The sequence below is a fragment of the Scyliorhinus torazame genome, chromosome 8, assembly GCF_047496885.1.
Source record: "Scyliorhinus torazame isolate Kashiwa2021f chromosome 8, sScyTor2.1, whole genome shotgun sequence".
In the NCBI taxonomy this organism is placed as follows: Eukaryota; Metazoa; Chordata; class Chondrichthyes; order Carcharhiniformes; family Scyliorhinidae; genus Scyliorhinus; species Scyliorhinus torazame.
The window spans coordinates 114,597,634-114,620,717 of NC_092714.1; the positions used below are offsets into that span (position 1 = coordinate 114,597,634).

The window sequence follows — 23,084 nt, forward strand, 5'->3', positions numbered from 1 at the left end:
GAAACAAGGAGCGGCAGTAAAAGGGCCGGAGAAACACTTCCTTCATAAGTACATTAGCAGCTCCTGGTTCAAGGAGGGGAACTATTGCTCGGTCTAAATATGTGAGAATATAGATGACGTTGGCAGTTTTCACATTTATTTGCAGTAAATTCCTTTGTCAAACTCATATATGGTCTTCAACAAAATTGGCTTTATTTTTAATCTAATTTTACATGTGAAATGCTTAAGTGCAAATTTGAAAAAAAATATGTTGCACAAAGAATAGTCAGACTGATCCTTAAAGCAATGTAGATATTGTTCTTTAATTTTTTTAATTCCTTTTTCACAGATCCGGTAGGAGACTGAATCTCTGGCAGGTTTTCAATTGTGTGACAGTAGTTTGTGCCTTGGTAGTTATCTCTGTGTTAACATTGCCTGGCATGGCACAGCTGAGGTAGCTGATGCACCATCAATTACACACAAGGCAAGTTGTAGGAAACAAAGTAATGGTTTTAATACTGTAAGATGTAACCTGTCTGCTGCTGAACCCAGACTGGAGACAGGGCTACAGATCAGACAACTATATACAACACCCAGTGGGGCGGAGCCACGGAAGAACAACAATATATTAGACAGTGAGTAACAATGGAACAAACAGTAACAGAGAAAATATACAGCGCTGTAAGTAACAGTGGAACAACAGTGGAACTACAATAACAGTGGTTCACCACAGTAGCTTTGAGTAAGGTGACAGAATTATGGTAGGTATAGACTGTTATATTACGTGATCGTAATGCATTGTTACTCTTTGCTTTACTTCCAGAATGGTCTGATGGTTAGATTTCAATGAAACTACCATCTTCAATTTAAAGCAAATAACTAACGAAGAACGAATATAAATACTAATTAGTTTGTTCACTCTACAGAACTACAACTGATGATAAAGTAAATCAGGAGAAGTATTAACTGTGCTTAACTACACGTACAAACTGAGCTATCTCTCCAACACTCTGCTGTCTAGTTACTCCTGGTTCGAAGAGAGGGAGGATCTTCTAGGTTCAGTTTATATACCTGAATCTAGTGCTGCCATCTAGTGGTTGTCTAACACTATGATGCAGTTGTTAACCCTTCATGTACCATCAGATATACAGATCACTACATTGACTTCACCATATGCTTGATAAGTGTACAACACGAGCATCTGCCCAGCAATTTGTTAAATTGCCCATGTATCCTGATGTATACTGGGCGGCGAATGTGGAGAAGGTACGGAGCTGGGCCAGAGGGATTGACTCCCAATGGGTCAGAATGGAGGAGAGTTTGGGTAGGGGGTCGGGATTGAAGGCACAACGACAGCGCCGCTTCCAACGTCCCCGGGGAGATACTCTGGGAGTCCGGTAGTAATAGCTTTGTTCAGAATTTGGAGGCAGTTTCGACAGCACTCCGGGTTGGGGTCAGGGTCCAGGGAAATGCCGATTCGGGGAAACCATAGATTTGAGCCAGGGATGTGGGATGGAAATTTTCGGAGATGGGAGGAGGAGGGAATTAGGACACTAAAATATTTATTTCTTGGTTTTGTGGGGTTTAAGGAGCTGGAAGCGAAGTATGGACTGGAGCAGAGGGAAATATTTAGATCCATGCAGGTTCGAGACTTTGCCAGAAAGGCGATACAGAGCTTCCCAGTAGAGCTGGCTTCCACATTGCTGGAGGAGGTGCTGACGACAGGGGTACTGGAAAAGGGGGGAGTATCGGCGGTTTACGGGGCTATTTTGGAGGAGGAGAAGACGCTGTTAGAAGGGATCAAGGCAAAGTGGGACGAAGAGTTGGGAGAGGATATGCTCCGGAGGATGAACGCCTCCACCTCGTGTGCGAGGTTGGGGCTGATACAGCTGAAGGTGGTGTACAGAGCGCACCTTACAAGGGCGAGGTTGAGCCGGCTCTTTGAGGGGTTAGAAGATGTGTGTGAACCTTGTGGGGTAGGGGGCCCGCAAACCACTTTTTAAAAAGGGTAATTAAATGGAAAAATAGGACAATGGAATATACTGTGTCAGTATTCATGAAGTGGAGATGCCGGCGTTGGACTGGGTTGAGCACATTAAGAAGTCTTACAACACCAGGTTAAAGTCCAACAGGTTTGTTTCAAACACTAGCTTTCGGAGCACTGCTCCTTCCTCAGGTGAAAGAAAAGGTATGTTCCAGAAACATATATATAGACAAAGTCAAAGGTACAAGACAATGCTTTGAATGCGAGCATTTGCAGGTAATTAAATCTTTATCTTGTCTGCTTTCTTGCATCTTTGTAGAAACTTGATGTCAGTGTCTATATGCGTGATCTTCTTGGAGATCCTCTCCACTTTGAGTCGGCAGTTTGCGGTGTCAATGGTAGTCATGATGTGGAGATGCCGTTGTTGGACTGGGATGAGCACAGTAAGTGTCTATATGCTTACAGGTTTAACATCGTTTCACAGCATCTCACAAAAAGGACAGCTGCTATTTGAGCCACAGAAACAAAGAAGGTTTGGCTGTGGAGAAGCAGAGTGAAATGTTGAGTGTTAACGGCAGCACGGTGGCATTGTGGATAGCACAATTGCTTCACAGCTCCAGGGTCCCAGGTTCGATTCCGGCTTGGTTCACTGTCTGGGCGGAGTCTGCACATCCTCCCCGTGTGTGCGTGGGTTTCCTCCGGGTGCTCCGGTTTCCTCCCACAGTCCAAAGATGTGCAGGTTAGGTGGATTGGCCATGATAAATTGCCCTTAGTGTCCAAAATTGCCCTTAGTGTTGGGTGGGGTTACTGGGTTATGGGGATAGGGTGGAGATGCTGACCTTGGGTAGGATGCTCTTTCCAAGAGCTGGCGCAGACTCGATGGGCCGAATGGCCTCCTTCTGCACTGTAAATTCTATGATAAACAACCAAGCAGTATGATTGTAAGAGTTTGGTTTCTGTTCAGACGAGTCCTCCCGGACAAAATACACAATATAAGTTTTCAATATATAATATCCTTCCTCTTCTTAGAAACATAGAAATAAGTATAGCGTGTTTCAATGTTTATTTTCAAAAGGTAAGCAATAAACTTAAGCAAAACTTGAACATACGTTCAACTTCACCAGTAACACAATTACATATTATTTTCTTTTAAAATATTTTTATTAAAGGAATTTTGCATATATATATAGAAATATCAGAAAACCACAGATACAAAAAACGCAAGCCCACAACAACCCCTGATAATGAGCCCACGACTCTCAATACGCCCTTAGTTTTTCCCCCTTATCTGCCCCCCTCAAAATGAAGAAGAAATCAAAAAACAATCCCTGGACCCCCTCCCCCCGCTGATGCCTTAATTCCAAATCGATAAACAGCTTCCACATCGGGGTGAACCCCACCTCCACTCCCCATTAGTCGGACTTGACCTTTTCCAAGCGCAGGAATTCTTCCAGATCGCTCACCTCCACCCCGCCTTTGGCGGCTTCGAGTCCCGCCAGCACAACAAATTCCATCTCCGGGCAATCAAGGTGGCAAAGGCCAAGACATCGGCCTCTCTCCCAACTTGGACTCCCAGTTCTGCCATCACTCCAAATATCATCACTTCCGGACTCGAGGCCACCCCTACACCCAGAATCCGGACATAACATCCGAGAACCCTTGCCAGAACCCCCTCAGCTTTGGCCATGTCCAGAACCTGTGGACGTGATTTGCGGGGTTCCCACCACACCGCCCACACCTATCCTCCACCCCTGCAAAGAACCGTCTCATTGTCGCAACAGTCATGTGGGCCCTGTGCACCACCTTAAACTGGATGAGACTTAACCTCGCACACGATGAGGACGCTTTCACCCTTCGCAGGGTTTCCTTCGCGTTCTGGCCCTCACCACCCCACCACCCAACTCCTCTCATTTGCACCTGATCTCCTCCACTGGAGCGCCCTCCCTCTCCATCAGCTCTCCATAAATGTCTGCCACTCTCCCCTCCCCAATGGCATCTTTGGACAACAGCTTATCTTGCAACAGCGGAGGCGACAGCCCCGGCAAGGACGAAACTGCAGATACCAGAACATATTCTCCTTAGGCAACTGACATGTTTCCTCCAGATATTCTAGGCCTGCAAACTTATCCCTTACAAACCAGTCCCTGAATTACTCTACCCCCACATGCTGCCACCCCTGGAATCTCGCATCCAACCCCGTCGGCGCAAACCTGTGATTATCGCATATCGGCGCCCGCAGAGACATGCCTTCCAACCCTTAGGAACTCCTGCCCATCCAAGAACTGTCTCATGTCTTCCTTGCTAGGCAGGGGCTCCCGACTCATACAACCTTCTGTAAAAGACCTCAAACACCCCATTCACCCCTTCTGCATCCGAGACCGCCTTGCCTCTCTCATCTCTCAAGATCTTCCTAATTGCTGCCTGCTTCCAACCCGAAATGTTGCCTGCACTGGTTCTAAACTCACAACACTGAGACCCACCGGGCTCATGGAATACCGGACCAGCAAGAACAGGAGGGGCGCCAACAACAGTGATCTCAGACCCATCCGGCAAGGACGGGAGTGCTGCCAAAAATAGTCCCCTGAGACCCATCCCATCCGCCCCCACACCAATGCCTCCTCCACTGTCCATTTCCTAACCATTGCAATATTCGCAGTCAAATCATCGTTCATCAAGCTCAGCAAAGCCAGCCCCCTCGCCCTCTCTCGCCCCCTCTCCTAAAACACCCTCCTCCCCGCCCACACAAACCCCGAAAATATCCCATTCATCGTCCTAAAAAAAAGACTTGGGAACAAAGATGGGGAGGTTCTGGAACACAAACAAGAACCTGAGCAACACCGTCTGCACGTGCCCAGCCAGTGACAGACGCAACACATCCACCTCTTAATGTCTGACTTCATTCCCTCCACCAGTCGTGCCAAATTCAATTTATGCAGCTGTGTCCAGCTCTGCACCACCGGTATCCTGAGATACTGAAAGCTCATTGCCACCACCCAGAACAGGAACTCCCCTAGCCTCACTCCTGCCCTCTAGCATTAATCGGGAACACCTTGTTTTTCCCCATGTTCACTTTAGATCCTGAAAAACGGCCAAATTCCCTCAGGACCTCCACGATCTTATCAAAATTGCCCACCGGGTCCAAGATGCATAACAGAAGATCATCCGCATACAACAAGGCTCTGCTCGACCCCACCTGCTAAGTCCCTCTCCAACCCCTCAACGCCCTGACGCCATTGCCAATGGCTCTATCCCCAGAGCAAAAAAGCAACGGGGAGAGCGGGCACCTCTGCCTCATCCCCCAATTCAGCCTAATGTACCCCAAACTCGTCCTGTTCGTCCAGACACTAGCCATCGGTGCCCTATACAGCAGCCAAACCCAATCCATGAAGCCCTAGCCAAAGCCGGACCGACCCAGCACCTCCAGAAAATACGCCCACTCCACCCGATCAAACACTTTCTTCGCATCCATTGCCACTCCACTTCAACTTCCTGCCCCTCCGAAGGCATCATAATGATATTGAGCAACCTGCGCACATTTGTCGACAGCTGCCGCTGCTTCACAAAGCTTGTCTGGTCCTTCCCTATCATCCCCAGCACATTGTCCTCGAGGCACAACGCTAACACTTTCGCTAGCTCCTTCACATCCACATTTAACAGCGAATTTGGGCGTTACCACCCACACTGCTCCTGGTCCTTATCTTTGTTTGAATTGAATGAATAAGACTCTTGCAACAATGTTGGGGGGAGCTCCCCCTTCCCCTTGACTCATTGCGCATTCCCAACTCCACACCAAGCCTCTTACAGAACTTGGCTGGAAACCCATCCGGCCCTGGAGCCTTCCCCGCTTGCATCGCATCGATGCAGTCCATCGCCTCCTTCAGCCCAATGGGGGCCTCCACCCCCTGCACCTTCCTCTCCTTCGACTGTTGCCTCCCAAACCTCCACTGGTACTCCTCCACCTCCCCCCTCCCCCATATGGTCCATGACCCCCTCAGCTCCTTGGCCACCACCGAAACCTTCAAAGACCTGGGACACGACCAGGCCATCCTTGAATCCAGAACCATGTTAAAATCAGCCAGTATATGTCCAGATCCGGGATCATCCCTAACACCCACCTCATGAAGTCCACGTCATCCCAACCTGGGGCATAGAGGTTCACCAGGACCACAGGTGTCCCCTGCAGCTTCCCACTAACCATCACGTGTCTGCCACCAGGGTCAGCTAGAATACTGCCAACCTCGAAAGCCACTTCCTTGTTGACCAGTACCGACACTCCTCTCGTCTTCATGTCCGGCCCCGAGTGGAACACCTCCCCACCCATTCCTTCCTCAGCCTCGCCTGATCTCCATGCTTCAGCCGCATCTCCTGAAGGAACACAACGCCTACCTTCAAACTCCTCAAGTCTGCAAAAACAGGCAATTGTTTCACCGGCCCATTCAACCCCCGCATGTTCCATGTAACCAACCGGGTCGGGGGGCTCCAAGCCCCCTTTCCCTGCCGATCAGCCATAGCCCTACTTTAGCCATTCCCCCCTCCCACCCCCACCCCCCACTGGTGTCTCTCACTTTTCCGGGCCTGCCCCAAGATGTTCGCTGCCATCCCTCCTTAACCAGCTGCACCACACCAATCACACTCATGTCACCATCCCTACCTCCCCCCCCCCCCCAACCCCCCTCCCCATAACCAAAAAAAACAAAACAACGCACTCACCCCTTCCCTACTCTCTCCTCCCGGAAACCCCCCATTTCGCTCCCGTTAGCTAGCCCAACCAGTTAGCATGGTGGCCCCCGCTTCAAAGTTCAATGTCCTCATACTCCTCCCAGTCCAGAGTCCCTCATAAAGTCCTTTGCCTCTCCCAACGAGTCAAAATAAAACTCTTGTTTCTGGTGCGTAACCCACAAACGAGCAGGGTACAGAATCCCAAACTTCACCCCTCTCTTGTAAAGGGCAACCTTGATCTGGCCGTCTGCTTGGCCAACTCCGCTCCTAGGTCTCCTCCCATGTGGACTTCTTTGCCTCGCCCACCTCAAAATCTTCTCCTTATCGAGAAAATGATGCAGCCTCACCACCATGACTCAGCGGCTCCTCCTCCTCAACGTCCTGTGCGCTTGATCCACCTCGAGAGGACAGTCAAAGATCCCCTCCCAAATCAACTTCTACAGGAGGTCCGCCACATACTTCAATGCCCTCAGGCATCTCCACGAACCAAAGATTTTGCCTCCTGGAGCGGTTCTTGACATCCTCCAACTGTTCCCTCAGCCTTTTCTGACTGCTCATCGCCGTTCCCATCTCTGTCTCCAGCGAGGTCAACTGATCCTCATGCTCCCTCACTGTCTCCTCCATCTTTTGGATCACCAGGCCCTGTGTCTCCTGCCTCTGCTCAACGTGCTCAATCGCTGCCCTAAGCGGTTCCACCTGCTGAGCCAGGTCCTCAAAGGCCTCCTTCCATTGTTGCTGGAATTCCTCAATATCAGCTGCTCCTTTGACCACTGGGCAGACAGCACTCTCCGCCACCTTTTCCTGCGTCACACCACTACTACTCTCGCTCAAGCTGCTGTTTCTTTCTCGTTGCACTCCTCGTCTGATGAGCCATAAGCCAGTTCCACCAGAGGAGGATGACACTCCCTCAATGCTCATGCACCTTTTGCCACCAAACACAACACAATTTGGGTGGGGAAGGACCAAAAAAAACACCTCGAGCAAGAGCCACCAAATGTGCAACCACTCTTTCCATGGCCACCACTGGAAGTCCAATATTACATATTCTGACTTTGCATTAATGTAAAAATGCATTCAGTCATATATAATGAGACAAAGGTTTTGTTCACCAATTGAAAATAGCTTACTTAGGAACATAATCGAATAACCATGATGGACGTTTTCTTTCATGTGTAGGACATCATCTGACATGTGTGTTGACACCTGCTTCTGCTTTAATATCCGTATTCTGGCAATACTTTTATGGGCCGTGATAACTAAACCAGGCATGACCTGATTAAATGGTAGTCCTGATAATGAAAGCTTTTAAATGGAAATAACCTAAAGTTGGTTGTTGAAGATTTCAAGTGATGAAGTTGTGACTATTTCCTTTGGCAGCTTGTTCCATTGTGGGTTTGTCTTTGGGAAGAAAGATTCTTGATACACTGGGCAGGATTTTCCCACCTAGCGCTGGAGTAGTCCAGTCCCACTGAAAGTCAATGGATTTTTGGCTGCGTTGCGACATCCCGTGCAGGAGGCTCCGCCAAGGCGATACTGGAAAATTCCAGCCACTGCCTTGGAAACAAATGGTCTGTTAAGTTTGCATGGGTGGGTACCTCATCTTTTGACATTGCCAGAGAGCACCAGATAGTTGTTTCTGTCAATTCTCACCTATTTTATAGAACATAGTGCTCTCGGCTGCGACGGGACAGAAAATAAATGCATACCCAGACTGTAAAAATTATAATTTTTATTTTTATGTGGGGATGGCTTTCCATGACTATCTGGCACTCACAGCAGGGGAATTTCCAACTATCAGAAACTCAATATCGGCATGGAGGTGCTAATGCCTCTGTGACTGCTAACAACCGAATTCCAGAAAAATACATCAACCTTTTTTGCATTTTTAAGCCAGAACCTCAACCCTGGAGACAGTGTGTTTGTCCCAGCTGCTGTATTTGGTCTTCTAAGCCTTGCAAAGGAATTCATCAAACAACTGGACTTGTCCAACCCAGGATCTTTATTGAATCACACATGGTAAGATAGCAATCTGTTACAGAGCAAGTTATCATGGAGTTTCTTTGTACTCCTCTGGAACTACACCTAGCACGACTGTTCACCTGTATGTCTTACCACCATCCCCTTCAACTATCTGGTGATGGCCAGATGTATCTCCACATATATAGGAATCCCTGGTCACAAGACCCGGTCTTGAGACCGCATTGTGTGCTGCACCACCACCTACTGGTTGGAGGGCACACACCATCCATCTCTGATACAAGCATATCACTACACCAGCCAGCTATGGACAAAGGCAGTTATTTGTGACTCCTCATCCCAAGGTGGTGTCAATGGCCCAACCAATAAGGGCTCCCAAATACAATGAGTTTCAACCAGAGGCTTCACTAGTTAACACAAAAACAGTGTCACATGACCAGGACTTGAGCTGTCTAAATTCCTTTATTTAACAAGTTGTTGGAAGTTACCTTTAGTTTTCTGTTTGATCTCCAAAGAGAAAATTAACTCCAGGCAGGAGCCTGTTCCTCGCTATCATCTTAGCATCAAACAGGTAGCAGCAGAAAGAGCTTTATCCAGGGACAATTTCCTGACCCTCATCTACATTGTGAACTATTGAAACATTGAAACTAGTAACTTCAAGCTTAATTCAACTCAAGGTGCCTTCTCCCCTTGTGGAAGTTCTCACTTCTGGAAATATGCATCACCCGGCAACAGCCAACCAACCTATCCTTGCAAGGAACCCTCTATTAGCCTTTTGATTCTGGATTCTGGACTCATGTAAAACCATAATTGTTATTGTGGTCTAACCCTGTACCCCTTACTTTCCCTTGTTCCTTTTATTGTATGAGTGCAAAAGGGGGCGGATGTAGCAAAACCTCTTTCCGCGTGTTGTGTGTGTGAAATAAACACACCCCTTTTTTTTTTTGAGTTTGCTGTGTGAGTTATTTATAGAGGATTGGAATGTTCCGAATTGAAGGATTGGGAAAAATATGCCACCACTTATAAAGGTGGAAATCAGAAATTTTAAAAACACCTTTCTGTTTATAGGCGGATAGTGAGAAGAAAATAAGGGCTTGTTGGGATTCTTATTCTTCTCTTCTAATAAGAATCGGTAGTCCGGTTTGTGGGAGGTGTCAAAAATACAACTTTATTGTTAGTTACTCACTGGTATATACTTGAATAAGAACTGAATAACAACTAAGAAACAAAATATCAAATAATACATAGAAAGTCAAGCACATGGCAAAAAGCATAAGCGCAAACAAAATCACTATACACAACAAACGGATAGATGATTCAAGAATTCAGGAACAAAGGACCTCAACCACAAAAGTCCTACTTTTAAGGGAATTCGCTCTGATTTAACCCGTCTTTGGCTTCTAATTCTCAGCTGACACCTCCTAGCTTGTTCAAATGAGTGTCTGTTACTTAGAGGATGACTTGTTAATCAAACATTGGACATTACTTAAAATTGATTGGTGCCTATCAAAACTAGCTTAGTATCTAGTCCACAGTCTTAGGAAAAATACTGGATATGTTTTTTCATACCTACTATGTGTCATAGCTTGGCAGAGACCTAGCTAAAATTGATTATTTGATTACACAGAGAACAATCCGTTCTCAGTACTGAATACAATGACTGGATTCCCACAGTCAAGACACTTTTAATATTTTGCCTATTAGCTATATGCATTCAACTACTCTTATATGAGTAAAACTAGATTTTATCAGTCCCCCCTTTGATTCTTCTAATCCTAATATAATGAATCATATTTAAAGTAAAGCGAAAAATAAAATAAAATAAATATAGGCTAAGAGGAACACATTCAAAGTTGCCTTTGATGGTCCCTTTGTTTAGGAACAGCCTTCAACACTGGAATGGGCAAGCCTTGAAAGAGTTACAAGCACTTTGGGCTTATAGTAAGAACCGCTCATATCCTGTGGAGGTGTCATTAGCTACTTCTTGTATGATAGCTGCCATCTTATTTGATTTGTATTTAAATTATTTTTTTCTTTTAAAAATAATAAATTTAGAGTACAAAATTCATTTTTTCCAATTAAGGAGCAATTTAGCGTGGTCAATCCACCTAGCCTGCACATCTTTTAGGTTGTGGGGGCGAAACCCACGCAAACACGGGAAGAATGTGCAAACTCCACACGGACAGTGACCCAGAGCTGGGATCAAACCTGGGACATCGCACTGTGAGGCAGCAGTGCTAACCACTGCGCCACTGTGCTGCTCCCAGCTTCCTTTTTATTAAACCCTTCAGCTACCTTGGCATCACCATAAAAAGGAATAAGAGAGAAAAACCTATCACGTGCAGTAATGGCACTTTTACTTCTTTGGACTGATAGTTTGTAACAGTAATTGTTCAACATTGACGTCTCACATGAAATGAAATGAAATGAAAATCGCTTATTGTCACAAGTAGGCTTCAATTGAAGTTACTGTGAAAAGCCCTTAGTCGCCACATTCTGGCGCCTGTTCGGGATGCCATATGTTCTTTCTCCGTTGTCAATTTTGAGTGTGATGCTGAGACCAAGCCATGGGATGAGCTTTTGATCCGAAATCTGCTATAAAATCATATTGAGTTGCCATCCTGAGAATATGTATTAACTAAACTAAAATAAATAATTTAACATTGGTTTCTCTACCTTGAGGCTGAGATTGCCTGGGCATTTGATGCCGCACATAATAACTGCTGTGTATCTTATTGTGTTTCCTCCTGCAAGTGTGGGTACTAGACTGGCTTTGACCATGTCATTGTACCTCACAAACAAACAAACTTTGACCACTTGCTCTGTTATTAATTTCATTCTTTGCTTCCTATGTGAAGTAAATGTCATTTCAATTTGTGAGTAATGTATAATACGGTTCCAGTTTTCACAAGGTGAGATCTCACTCTTCCACCCCTTATCTCATTATTATTATTGGTCACTTTCTTTCTCTAGCACTTGAGTGGGGTGATCCACGCAGGGAGAAAATTAACTTCTTTGTTTTTGTTTTCGATTCCAGTTTTTTCTTCACATAACCTGTGTTAAATTCCAATTTATTCCATAATCTATTGTAATTTGAATATGATCCCTGAATGATTGGATTGATACCCCTTTCTCTCTGACACTCCCCACTTGCAAATCATCTCACTCAAATATCATTCAAAATAGCATCATGCATGTACTTAAAATATTCTCCAGCTCTCCAATCATCGGTATCCATCTTGTGGATACCCCTCACCAGGTTTACTTGCTACCAGGCCCTTACTTATTCTTATCCAAATAATTTATCCTGTCACTTCAACTGTGCTCATTTTGTCAGGTGTCAGTGTGTTTGATTCTATCCCAATTATTCTAAAGTAAGTTTCTCTATGGAATATGTGTCAGTGCCTTGATCGCTTAATGGTGTTGTTTCACTCTGTTGGTCCCATTGACCATTTCTGGCCGTGCTGTTTGCCAAGTAGTGTGCATGCTCTGCAATGCATAATGACAAGGAGTTTTAAAGCCTTGAAAGGGTCTATTTTGAACTGGTTTCCTGCTTGTTAGTTACTTCACATGTAACTCATCTGCACACATGCTCAGTGCCCCCAATGTCATACCATACATTCTTGAACCTTTTGTGATCTAATCAAAAGATCTCATAGTTGTTGCTTATCTCTCCACGTACGGTCTAGATGCCTTGGGTGGTGGCCCTGGTATCAAGCTTTGTTCTCTTTAATTAAAAGCTTAGCCAAGGACACAAGCATTATCAAGAGAAAGTTTATCAATTTAAAAGCTTCCTCGAGACATTGCCCTTCATATTAATGCCAGATTGAAATATTTAATTGAATTGCACCCAATATTCCAATTCCTATTTCCTGTTCCAATCGTCTACTCTAAATTACTTAATCCTATCCCAATCATGAGCCCTGGAGAAATCTTGCAGTCCAATAAAATATCTCCATGTTTAAAACAAGAATCAAACATTTCCATTTTATTCCAAGCAGTAACATTTTGATTGCTTGTTCTTTGTCTTAAATTACATCTTTTTTAAAGTAACTAGCTAAATTACATTGTCTTTCTATACCCCAGAATTGTCCCAAATTCAAACAACAGTGTTGTTGGCTTTCAGATTTTTATTAATGTCCAGTCTTTGTCTTAAGTTGTAGGATCTCTTCTTCAAATGAGGCTTTGTCCTTATGCCCACGGACACCATCATCGTTGTTCTCGTTACCCATCAAATAGATTCACTTTTGATTCTATCCCGCCTTGTTCAACTATCGCCCATCCTGTTCTTGGCTCTTCATTCACTCTGCTGTATCCCATTGACACAGGATCACAATGGCCTCCTCTAATTGCTCTTCTCCTGCCATACTCACTTCCTCAATTCCAATTTGCACATCACATATTTATTCTTTTCCTCAATGTTCATATATCCCACTTGGTTATTCCTCTCGTCCTTAACTACTGTAGCCCACCCATTTAAGTAATAGACACTTCCCTTGAACCCTTTTAGCATCTGAGATCATTTTCAATCTTCCCATGGTCAGAATCTTCACTAAGGGGTGTTCTAAGTGGATTTCCTATATCGAACAGCAATTGCTGATTGCCTGTTGATGTAACAGACTACAGGTCACTTATAATCATCGTATTGTTGGGTCAGTACAGCAATGAAGTAATTCCCATTATTATGGCCTTAAGTTCGTTATTTGATCCATTTATATATTTCTTTTCATTTAAGTCAATTTTCAGCATCTGATTTCACAGGCATCACCTATCCTTTGTTAAATTCAGATCTCAAAGACATTTTCACCCAAACTCGTTATGACCTACCAACCCTCTGTTCCCTAACAGGGGTGATGTGATAGCACAATAAATTCCCCCATTTGTTCCAAATTTCTCTAGAGCGTGCTTAAAATTTCTGCTTTTAACTGGTGTCATTGAGTTCCCATGAATCAGCAATTAAACCTTATATCGAGTAATTTAGTCCATAAGTTTCTGGGCAATTTAAAATCAAACAATTGACTGGTGAAATAGTTAACTTCTGTGCTCCAATTTATTTTCCTATATCCTTTATTTTTTTCCTTTAAACCGATTTCAATTTAGTTACTTAACCAAATTTGAAAGAAATCTTAACATTTCACTTGCAACTTGTTTTGGAGAACTTAAATTGGATCACTGCCAAGCTGCAAGCTTATAATCTGACCTAGTCTCAGAACAAGCTTGTACTTCTCTGCCAGCCAACTAATTCTTTATTTGATCATTTTCTTATGACATTTTTCTCTCTGCAGTAGCAAAAGCCACTGTTTCGACATTCCTTGTCTGGAAATGCTCGTGCAGCACTTTCAATTGGTCTTTCATGTGTGTCATTTTTCCCCAGACCCTTTTAATATCTTCCAAGGACAATTGTCCTGTGGAGGTACCATGCTTTTCCTCAATCACTGTACTGGTTTCAGCCATGTCAAATCACTGCTCCATATGAGCCTTTGTTATCTGGAACATTTTTTCTGCAGAAATATCTGGCACCCTTAGAAATTGGAGACAGGTTTTCAGCTGGCATTTCAACTCCAATGCTTTATCCTTCAATAGCATTTTCTAACCCCGGGCCTCAAGTCATAGACTATTCTCTAATTGGGGATTGCAATATATATATATCTATATTGCCGTATAATATACATATGTACCATCGTCAAAAGTCTGTTACTGGGACTTGGGCCAATTTCAATCCAGGTGTTTTCATTAGGGGTGCTGAGGAGGCCACGCGACTCTAAATGGCCGCGGACTTGAGGGTCTCTTATCTCGGTTCTGTCGATCCACTGCCCAATGCCTCGGTGTGGTGTTCACCAAATTATTTTTCTCTTCTAATAAGAATCGGTAGTCCAGTTGGTGGAAGGCGTCAAAAATACGACTTTATTGTTAGTTACTCACTGGTATACACTTGAATAAGAACTGAATAGAAACTAAGAAACAAAATATCAAACAATACATAAAAAGTCAAGCACATGGCAAAAAGCATAAGCACAAAGGAAATCACGATACACAACAAACAGATAGATGATTCAAGAATTCAGGAACAAAGGACTTCGACCACATAAGTCCTACTTTCAAGGAAATTTTTATCTCTGGTTGAATCCCTCATTTACTTTCATTGGCTTCTAAGTCTCAGCTGAGACCTCCTGGTTTGTTCAAATGAATGTCTGTTACTTAGAAGGTAACTTGTTAATCAAACATTGGACATTACTTAAGATTGATTGGTGTCTATCAAATCTAGCTTATCGGCTGCGTGCACAGTCTTAAGAAAAATACTGGATGTGTTTTATCACACTTGCCATATTTCATAGCTTGGCAGAGACCTAGCGAAAATTGATTAGCTGATTACACAGGGAATAATCCATTCTCAGTACTGAATACAATGGTTCCTTCATTGTATGAGAAAAGGACTGGATTCCCACAGTCAAGACACTTTTAATATTTTGCCTATTAGCTATATGCATTCAACTAGCCCCCATATGAATAAAACTAGACTTCATTAGGGCTGTTTTAATTAACCCCCCTCCTGTCCATAACAATGGTCAGTCTGTTTTTCTCCCTCCTTTGGTGTAGTGCTTTCCATTCCAAATCTTTAATCAAAGATGTAACCTTGGTGTTTTCTCCCATACTGATTCATTCAGAATCATGCAGCACGTCTTTGGGTCAGTTCAGTCTTACTTATATCAGTTACGATATAAGGATTCCACACACAACTTACATACAGCAGCTTCAGAAATATTAATGTTTGGTCAGCTATAACTCTGATATTTGTGATCCAACACCAATAATACCTCCGCATAGATCATTAAAATGTCTTAAACAGGTTCAGAAAATAAAACGAGTGTTGTAAAATAGATAATATGGCAGCCATCTTGTGCACAGCAAGATTCCATAAGCAAGAATGAAAAGAACACTGTTTAGTGATATTGGCTGACGAAAAGGACAGAACTTCCATGTTCTTGTTTGAAATAATGCAATGGACCCTCTTACATTCACCTTACAGGACAGTTTTATCCTAAATGCTCAGACAGCACCGCAGTTATGCTGCAGTTTAGATTATGTGCACAAATCTCCAGAATGAGACTTGAACCCATGACCCTCTGACTCAGACACTGAGCCAAAGTTCACAAGTGCTGCAAGAAGATTAAAGAAAGACAAGAGATTACAGAAGGAGAGAATCTGTTCTGGGTTGTAGGACAGGAAGAAGGAAGATTATTTTGTTTCAGTATGATGACATGTTGGCATCTGAGTATTTGTATTGTTGCACTGATATAAATTAAAACAATTTAAGTGACTGACCGCATTAATTGCTCAGGGTCAAAGTTAGAAAGTCCAGCCAGGTCAGTATTCCTCACACTATCTATGCATTGGCACATGTGCATCATGGATGGGCAGGACTGTAACCGTCAAGAATTCAGAAAATGGGCCAATGACTATAAAAAGCTCATGTTGCTGTTAGCAGTAAATACAGAGTCATATTACCACCCATTGACCTGAGCCAATATTGTACATTGTTGGATCATTTTGACTTGGAAGCTTTCTGGCAGCAATATGTCAATTATTTGAGTGAGACAATAACTATATTGATCTGATTTCAACAAATACTTTCTGAAAATGGCAGTCTGGAGATGGCAAATAATTAAGTTTAATGAGTAAATCAGAAGTATGAATTTACATCTTTACTGATTGGGAATTAAAAGTACTCTCAACTTGAAGTCCCCAATCATTGAATTCATGGATTCACAAACCCAATTCTATTCATGAAAAGTAATTACTTGTCAACTGCAAATGATAATTTTTAGAAATAATAATGCAAATAGATATAGTAACTAATTAATTTCAGTTTTCATTTTGAAGTGCTGGTTCTTTGTTGAAGACCGCGGCTGTATTTTATTAATTAGATATCATAATGTTAATGTCTAAGTTATAGCTGCTTAACTGTGAAGGTCCAATATACCTGCCTCAAATAATAATAATAAAAATCTTTATTGGCACAGGTAGGCTTACATTAACACTGCAATGAAGTTACTGTGAAAATCCCCTAGTCACCACATTCTGGCGCCTCTTCGGGTACACAGAGGGAGAATTCGGAATATCCAATTCACCTAACAAGCACGTCTTTCAGGACTTGTGAGAGGAAACCGGAGCACCCGGAGGAAACCCACGCAGACACGGGAGAACATGCAGATTCCGCACAGACAGTGATCCAAGCCGGGAATCGAACTTGGGACCCTGGAGCTCGGAAGTGACAGTGCTACCCACTGTGCTACCATGCCGTGGTACATTTGATCATTTTTTTGCCATCTTTCAAAGTAATTGTGGGTGAGATTTCTAGTTCTAACCAGACAGTACCCCATTTATATAGCTTGGCGTGGTTGGAACATTAAGTCTCCACTTTAGCAGAATGTTCTATGCATGCCTGTGTACAAAAATGGGTAAATCTGACTCTGAGGAATTCAATTCAGCATGTGGTGTTCTTTGTGTTGCTTATTTCAGGGTGGTTGGTGTAGTGTTCACAAACACCACAAAATAGCTTTAACTTAAATACAGCTATAAATTTATTAACACTACTAACTTGGATTCAACATGTACTCCTGAAGAATACACAGTTGATTAATAACTGGGGGTGGGGAGAGGTGAAGGTGGGATGCGGTGTTCGTGCTCCTGGCCAGTCCCCCCGCCCAGTTGGTGAACCTGGAGGCGATCAGAGCATCCCGTACCCGTTGGCCCGGTCACACATGATGTACGGCCTCCCTTGCCTGCCGGGGCCGCATGTGCCGCCCACCCCTGCCCCCCCTCCCCCCCCCACATCCTCCTCATCGGAGGAGACCTAGCATTTATCCTCCTCCTCCAGCATGTCGCCCCTCTGCTGTGCGATGTTGTGGACGACACAGCAGGCCACCACAATGTGAGCGACCCTCCCAGCATTACATTGGAGGGCCCCTCCAGAGCGGTCCAGGCATCTGAATCGCATCTTCAGGGTGCTGAAGCACCACTCGATCACCCCCCTGTTCACAGCATTGGCGTCATTGTACTGGGTCTGCGTGTCGTTTTGTGGCCTCCGGATAGGCGCCATCAGCCACGACCGCAATGGATAATCCCTGTTGCCCAAGAGCCAACACCCCAAACGGGGGTGCGCCTCGACAAGGCCAGGAACCGTCAAATGTGCCGGAATGAAGGCGCCGTGCACACTGCCAGGGTATCTGGCGTAGACGTGCATGATATGCATCTGATAGCCACACAGCAGCTGCACATTCAATGAGTTGAATCCCTTTTGGTTTATGAAGATCGGCTTGTCACCTGCAGGTGCTCGTAGGGTGACATGCATCGCGTTGATCACCCCCTGGTCCCAGGGCATCTCGGGTATGGTGGTGAACCCCGCTGCCCAGGCATCCTGCTGGGTTTGGTCCACATTCAAATGGATGTATTGTGCCGACTGGGCATACAGGGCCTCCGTGACAGCGTGGATGCACCTGTGCACCGAGCTCTGTGAGATCCCAAACAAGTCCCCACTCGGTTCCTGGAAGGACCCCATGGGGTAAAGGATCAGGGTAGCCGTCACCTTGACGGCCACTAGGAGTGGGAGTCCTCCACCATTCTCCCTGCAGTGCCAGGTGCGTCATGATCTGGCAGATATGTGGCATTGTCCCTCTGCTCAGCTAAGGTCTTCAAAGGTATACCTTGTCCAGCAGGCCCTCGAATGACAGGCGGTGCCGATGTCCCCGCATGCTCACCTCTCCCCCATCTCTGCACCTCCAGTCCCGTGTGGGGTCACCCCGGCCCCATGGCCCATCCCCCCATCACCATCCCCGGCCCTGGCAGGTCCCCCCACCCTCCCACCCCTCCCCAGCCAGCACGGCCAGTGTGAGGACCATCAGCCCACAATTGCGCCCCTTGTGTTCTACCCCTCTCTCACCCTCATCAGCCACGGCACCTGTTTCCCAATTTTTAAAAGCACAAGTGAACCTCGCTTTTGGGAACTCCCCCCAGTGGAGGCGGAGGATCATGGAGGCCCAGAGAATATCAGATCAGCCCATCTAATTATTTGCAAACAGCGTTTACTGTACATGTAGAGTAGAATGCATTGACACCGCTGTCGAGGCACCAGAGAATTGCGATTTGACGTGAACCTGGCGCCCGCCGTGATTTCGGCGTCAGTATGAATTCTCATCCTATTCTCCTGCCTTTCTCGATTTCAGCGTCGGCTGAAGGAGAATCCTGCCCATGGACTTTCGGCGCGGATGGATTTAGGTACCTTCAGGAACGGAGCTAGGTTAAGCTGTTTTCTCTGGCCTTCCCAGTGGTTCCGCCATCCACCTTATTGGAGTGGATGTTTTCCTGCGCAGGATCGGTGGAGGGTAGTCTGTCCAGGATGTAACAACAAATAGCGGGGGAATTTAGGTTCAATTGAGGGAGTGAAATGGATGGAGGAGATGGGGCTGATACTAGAGGATGGGATGTGGTGTGAGGCGTTGAGGAGGGTGAATGCGACATCGTCTTGTGCGAGGCTGAACTTCAATCAGTTAAAGGTAGGTTTCCGAGAGTACCTCACTAGAGCAAGAATGAGCCAATTTTTTGAAAGGGGGGAAGATAGGTGCAAACCTTTTTCAACGGGACCCGCACATCACATGCACATTTTCTGGTCGTGCCCCAGGCTGGTGGAGTTTTGGGGGTCCTTTTGTGACACCATGTCGGTGGGGTCCTGAATGTGGGGGTGCACCCTGCCCACTGGTGGCAATTTTTGGGGTCTCTAATATGCCGGAACTGCGCACGGGAGCAAGGGCAGATGTCCTGGCCTTCACTCTGTTGGTGGCACGGTGCGTATCCTATTGGGCTGGACGTTGACGTTCAGTTTAGCATCAGTCTATCACTATTCCTTCATCATTGGTGGGTCAAAATCCTGGAACTCCTTACCAAGGAAGTACAGTCACCACACAGACTGCAGCAGATCAGGAAAGTAGCCCACCACCGCATTCTCAAGGGCAATTAGCGATGAGCAATAACGACTGGCCTTGCCAGTGTAGCCACCTGGGTTGGCCATTTCCAGACTTTAAAATGGAGATCCGCTAAGAATGCAGGGAAATTCAGTCAACGCAGTAAAAACAAGCAGGTGCAAAGTTTCCTGTAATCAGAACTTGCAGGAACCCAGACAGCACTGAAACTAACAACCATCTATATATTAATGAGCGATCCCCGGGAACAATTGGAAACAGTTAAGGTAAACAAGGCCAAGCCAGACTCCTCGGCTCCAGCAGGAGCCAAGACAAAGGAAGGCCAACGGACATTTAGGAACCGCCCAGCAATCAGGGAACAGCTCAAGTATTGGAGAAATTGATCCAAGTGATCAGAACTTAGTCCAATCACTTGGAACCAGGTACGCCCAAAAGGGCGTGAAGCCCCTGGGGACAATAAAATAGAGTCCCCAAGTTCAATTCGTCCTTCTTGGCAGGGTCTCTCAGCAGCTCGAAACAACCCTTGACCGTGACCCGCCTAGTAGCTGCACCAACCAAGTAAGTCTCCAGTCAACGCACGCTATGAGATACGCACTCCTAGCTACCAGTCTATACCAGCTTTGAAGCCTGCAGACTCAGAATCGAACGAAAGGCCATTTGTTCCCCTGACCTGGTGGGCCAGTTCCAAGGCTAAGTATAAGCCTTTTAGTATTAGAGATAGTCTAATAAGTAGAGTTTTATACATGAGTAGTGATTGACTGTGTATAATAAATGTGTTTTGATTTGAAATGTACTAACTGGTGTATTGAGTTATTGATCAGGACTTGAACTTGAACCTCGTGGTGGTATCATAAAGATACCTGGCGACTCTAGAGCAAAGGTTATAAAACAGAGCAAATTAAGTAAAGACACAACGAGCAACGTTTACGAAGAGCCAACCAAAAGTTAGCAACATTTACTGGCGACTCTGGTGGACCCAACTTAGAAGTGGCCTCACCACTCCGAGAGAACCCAAAATTTTAATTGACAATCCAATTGGGAACAGAAACAGTCACAAGTGTTCAAGCAGTTCTGATCAATCCTCATAATTCGGAAGCGTGTTAATGCATGCGTAACTAATAGGGCTATAAGGTAAAACTGATAGATTTTGTTGCGAAAAACTGTCGGGAGTTTGTATTCCGGAAAATAGTGAACGCCGCACCTGTGAATACAGCACCGCCTTAGTACCCCTCGTTCCAAATTTTAAAAGAGAGCATTCAGATAGGAAAAATGGCAATGAAGGCAATGGAACGCCTCATGAACCCTCAAGAATCTGTGGTCGCAGCGACCAGCAGCAGAGTAGGTCAGTGTCCCGTTTGGGAAGTTGAGATTAGAAGGTACCTCAAAGGGAAGGGATGGCCCCTTTGGAGTGACTTTTGTTCAAATGAGGAAACAGGTCCTGGGAGTATAGGACATACTTGGTGGGAGAACCTGAGCGAAATCCATAAGAAGAGCTTAGGGAAAGCTCGCAAGCCGATGGCAATCGTGTCCTGTCTGGCACAATTGCGAGGCACAGAGGAGGTCGTTCGGATGCTCCGCAAAGAGATAGAAGAGAGACTTCGAATGAGCAAGGTCGATGTTAGTGAGATCTAGAGAGAGAATGGAGAATTGAGAAGGAAGTTGGCAGCAAAGGACGGAGAGATGGATGATGCCAAGAGGTCACACCAGTCTTGTCTAGCGCATCTGAGCAGCTTCCAAACTCAATACGATAAGGCCTATCAGGACACACAACGTGCAGTCCTGGTAAGGGAAGAGACAGAGAAACAGGTAGAGGCATTGCAAAGGCAGTGCAGCAATCTAAATGCAGCGTTAAGAGCACTCCATGCTGCCACCACGGAGCACAGACAAAGCTCAGTGGATCATGCAAAATGCTGGAAGCAGATTGCAGAACTGCAGTCTTTGCTTTCAGTGCAAAATGGGTTTCAAAGCACCTTTGGATCCCAATTAGATGAAGAAGACGGCCCTGATTGCAAGAACTAAACAAACCCGCGCATAGATATGTACAGGGAATATGTGCGCAAGGAAAGCCCCAAAGGAGAAAAGCACCCCAACCCCCCACAGAGCAGATTGATCAGGCACCCATGAATCCAGTAACTACCCACCGCACAGTCAAATTGGACGGAGACGCGGAATTCCTTTACACCACCCCCTTAACCGTGACCCAATTACGGGACGCATGCAAAAAGATCACACCATTCCTCCCCACCTCAGACCTCCACCACTTTGCTAGAGTGAAGCAGCAGGTGACCATGTACGGCCTGGATGAGCGTGAGCAAGTGAAGCTCACAGTTTTAAGCTTAGACCCTTCTGTTGTAGCAGCTCTTCCCGACCCACAGAATGTAGGAGGAGGCACCCTTGCAGAGATGCACACGGCGATCCTAGACGCGATCGGTTATAACAGAGGTGACCCAGTAGAAGGCCTGAATAAGTGCAGGCAGAAGAAAACAGAACACCCCACAGCGTTTGCTGGAAGCCTGTGGATCCATTTTACAGCCGTTTTCGGAAACTTAGACTGTGCCCATTTGTCCCCAGACAACATGGCCAAATGGACCCGCACCCTTATCTCCCATGCCACAGAGGCAGGACAAAAAGCTTGTACTAATTATGACCCCTCGGAAGAAACGCACAATGAAAAGTTGGTTTTTAAAAGGTTGTCCCGCTCCTTGGAGCAATCTGTCCACAACAAACCCGCGATTAGAAAACCCGAAGAACAGCAGGCAGAGGCAGATATTCAAGCAGTTAAAGCGCACCAGAACCCCGCATGGGTGAACGAAGGCATGAACAGCCCCCCACAGAAACCACAGGAGTGTTACAACTGTGGACAATTAGGTGACTTTGCACGAGAGTGCAATGCCCCATGAAAGCCACAGAGAGCCCAGCAGGCAGGCACTCTGAATAGAAACAGGACAAAGCCCATACATAGTGTAAGCACCCGTTCAGACCAGACAGACATGAACGGAACTGACTGACGGTGTTCGGGCTCCCCCACCTGGGTCTGCGACACCCTTTGGGATAGGTCCGGCCGCCCAGTCATTGCAGCGAAAGTACGGGGACAGCCCATCGAATTTCTCTGGGACACAGGAGGGTCCTGCACCACAATTAATTCCTCCACCATGTTCCAAAAAGACACGTGGCCCACTACAGCCACAATGACCCTCAACGGCTTCAGAGGCCACTCACAACAGGGACACATCACAGCCCCTGTACCCATTCAAATTGGCAACATTACAACAAAACACCCAATAGTTTTGGTCGATCTGCCCCACACAGCAGAACACATTTTGGGCATCGATTTCATGAACTCCCACAACCTGTCATTTTACCCAGTAAATCAATGTGTCTGGAAAATGACAAAGTCAGCAAGAGCCCCTGCAACGCTCACAGTAGGTGAGTATGCTAATAAGATTAGC

The 23,084-nt window shown here is 45.6% G+C and overlaps 1 protein-coding gene and 1 long non-coding RNA gene across 3 annotated transcripts in view; one reads left to right on the forward strand and one right to left on the reverse strand.

The window, feature by feature from the left end:
• The window catches only part of gtpbp8 (GTP binding protein 8), a 72,259-nt gene that overhangs the window by 38,093 nt on the left and 11,082 nt on the right, over window positions 1–23,084 (reverse strand). The window lies entirely within an intron of this gene.
• LOC140428769 (uncharacterized) lies at window positions 55–17,097 on the forward strand. 2 transcript variants are annotated; one of them, XR_011948871.1, is made up of 5 exons: window positions 55–101; window positions 329–740; window positions 2,283–2,406; window positions 8,573–8,698; window positions 16,681–17,097. It is a non-coding gene; the product is annotated as an uncharacterized lncRNA (long non-coding RNA). The 2 variants fall into 2 exon arrangements; XR_011948870.1 differs by lacking the exon at window positions 16,681–17,097 and having other exon boundaries at window positions 8,573–9,567.